Source organism: Branchiostoma belcheri, unplaced genomic scaffold (assembly GCF_001625305.1).
Source record: "Branchiostoma belcheri isolate BF01 breed outbred unplaced genomic scaffold, Haploidv18h27 scaffold59, whole genome shotgun sequence".
Classification (NCBI taxonomy): Eukaryota; Metazoa; Chordata; class Leptocardii; order Amphioxiformes; family Branchiostomatidae; genus Branchiostoma; species Branchiostoma belcheri.
The window spans coordinates 1,675,771-1,679,302 of record NW_017804231.1 but is presented as its reverse complement, the minus strand read 5'-3'; positions in this window follow the sequence as shown (position 1 = coordinate 1,679,302).

The window sequence follows — 3,532 nt, the reverse complement described above, 5'->3', positions numbered from 1 at the left end:
TTCGAATAGATCGTTTGTCATCTTCATCGGGGCTAATATGACCGGTTTACTGTGCACTGAAGATAGATGTTACTGTAACAATGCAGTCCTAAGCATAAAGAAATTGTGACATACATATATTGTTATATTATTCGTTTCAAAATGTACTTTAGCATTGTTATCTAAATATATTGTTAGTCAACAAATCGTTTGTTGCTTGTTGGATTAGAATTTTCAAAGGCGTGCACTCCTTTCCACAGACAAATCGTCAGTGTTCCTTATGTATAAATTAACGCCCTTATGCAGTGTCCTTGACTGTCACATGTGTCGCATCAAGTGTAATCATGAGAAACTTGCAAAGGCCAAGGACATTACATGCGACAGGATGATAATTACCCTCGCCACTGCCCCTCAGTTTCACCTTCGACCATTCCACAGTAAAGCTGGTCCCTGCAAGGGCAGATATGAATACATATTGAAATCTTATTTTGATAGGAATATAAAGCGTAGCACACAATGGAGAAGCCATGAATATACATATTGGCATGAATGTAATGCATATCAGACATATTAAGATGTGTCCCCTTAAATGATATTATGTCATCTTATTTTATTACATTATTTTAAACCAATATATTTTCTTTCGAATTGAAGCAAAAACATGTCGATAAGATTGGACACCGGCACAGCAATATAAGTAATATCAGTATATATCAGTATATAAGTATATATACTGATTAATATGATTATATATCATTTATTAATCAATGATGGTGTTTCTTTTTAGCGTGGTAAATTTCAAACGTTTTCTGGCCTGAAAATATTTCCAGAACTAAACTAAACAAATCAAATGTCATAAATGTACAGACTATAAATAAGTTGGCCATGAAATAAAGAATCATTACAGCTTATATGATAAACTTATATAAATAATCTCATTATTTCATTAGTAAGAGAAGCTTACACTTTAAAACTTCTGTTAAGAAATGAGCCAGCATCCCTGTATTATTAGTAGGATAGACCATAAGTAAGATAACAATAAAATAAAGAATTACAACTTTTCCGACTGTCACGTTTTCTGACATGAAAATATTTTCAGAAATAAATTAAAGTGAGAAATAATCAAGTCTAAAACAATAGGCAGATTCTTCCACACAGGTGTTGAATGGAGATACCAGATGACACGGGGAAGACAAATGTCGTGGTTCAAGGAGCTGAGGACACCTGGCACTCCAGTTACCTCAGGTAAGTCCAGTCCAGTATGTCAAAGTCGTGTTTTAGCGCGTCGACTAAGGCTAGACAAGATACGCCCAAAGCAAGATAAGCAAATAACTGGGTATGATTTTTGAGACGGCCAGGCGTTTCAGGTAGCATCCATCCACTACAACCTTTCCTTATTGACACTGATCTCAAGATCAACAGGCTTATAAACACGAATTATTACAAAGTTAAGACAAGCTGAATCGTAGATGGTTCCAGTAGTCCGCAATGTCCCTGCTGATGTTCTCCGGGTCCCTCATAGAGTTCCTCATGATCCTTGATACTTCGATGAAGTTTGCATGAGCTTAGTGAGGCATCTGCAGAACACCAGCAGGAATTTTTACCATTTTATTTCTCTGCTACACAGAAAATTTCAGAATCCACACACGTCGCTTTCAACTCCAAGTAGCTTCAATGTAGCATTCCAACTGAAGAAGCGAGAACTGCTTTAACTTTTGTGGTGATTTTTCAGCTGAAATGGGTTAGGCCTCTGGCCCAGCTAGATGCACAGTCTGTAAAATAGGTTTGAATCAGATGTACGGAGGGAAATGGAAATGGTGTTCGATAATGGACATCTCCCTCGTGCCTTACAATCTAAGTATCCCCCATCACCAGTTAGCCTAATGCAATCTAGTTCCAGATGTAGTGATACCGATGATGACATGTTGTCCATTCCCTGACACCTTGGCGCCCCTTTGGAGCAAGGTTACGGAGCCAGCATGTTTTGAGATCAGTAAATCAGCAATCGAATGGCCCTAACTCCGGCCGTTGCGCCTCTGCAGCTGTCCCGAAACGTCACTCTCGGGAGCGTTAATAGGAGTACCTCATTTGCGGTAGTCGATGCTGAAAATGGACCATGCCGCAAGGGAACACTTTGATCACCGCAGACAATCTTGCTCGGACGTACCGAGCCAAGAAAAAAAAACTCCATTTGGAAGGCAACCTGTTGTGTATGTATCGCTGATACGGTGCCATGTCTTTGCCGTGGGCAGAAGGCTGCTGCTGCTGCATTACTGCTGCCGTTATCTCGTGTTTTGTCCGCAGATGGACTACTCAGAATCTGCGGAGGTGCACTCCTGGGGATGGATGGTCCCTTTGCAGCAATGACTTTTTGCCATTTTGTTTTGCTTAGCAAGCTTTTTGTCCAATCTGAAGACGATAGACTCGAATTAAACAAAGTCGGTGATATGAGAGAATAAGAACCGGCTTTGTTTATAATCCGGAATGATGGATTTTTTCATTACTCGTAAATATAGACTTGCAATGGTTTTGCCTCAAGACAGAACTATTTGTGATAGTAAACATCTTTCTCCCAGATAATAAGAGCAACTCTTCTAAGACATTTTGCAGTTGACTGCGAAAGTATTACATGGGTATTCACAACTAAAAGCATAAAATCGCTACCCTCAATGGTAGTGAATGAGAAAATTTGGAGTAAAAATGGCGAATCTTACTTTTACGCTGCTCATTGATATCATGACGGCAGATTGTAAGTGATGGGTACAACTTTTGGTTCCCTAAATGCAACCATTGTACTATAATACACCATACTATACTATGCTATGCTATGCTATACTATACTATACTATACTATACTATACTATACAATACAATACTATATTGTACGATATCATACTACTAGTATACTATATTATATCATGTTATATCGTTTCATATCATATCATATCATATCATATCATATAATTGTATTAGAAACACTTTTTTTTCTTTTCGTCCTTGGACCAGTGTGACCTTTTATGCCAGTTAACCATGAGAGGTTCACCGTCCATATACATCTTGAAGGCGAGTTAGTCACTTCCTAGAAGAGCCGATAGCAACAACAATCACTCCTACTGTCCGCCGGACGGGAAGATCAATAGTGATAAATCACCTTGTTAGGTCTGTTTCCCCTAGCAGAGCTACGTCTGATGGGTCTGAGTCGTGTGGACGTAAATAAGGAGACGCCCCCCCCCCCTGCAAGCGTTATTAATTACAGGAAAGGCCTCCGCGCGTACACAGATTTTACTTGCTTTCCCCAACGGCCGTTTTGTTTTCATTTCATGCAAGGTAACTTTAGAGAAAACCTGCAGAGACAAGTGGCCGCTCGTGCCTGTGCCCAAAGTTAGACTACATGCCGTGTTGTAATTCACTTCTACTTTTCATAACATCTGCGCAACTGTCTCACATGTCTGCATTCAGAGTTGGCGCTAAAACCTACACGAGGAGTACTCGGTTTGTGGCACCACCACAAACTACCAGAATGCAAAAAAAACAACACATGACTGACAGCTGT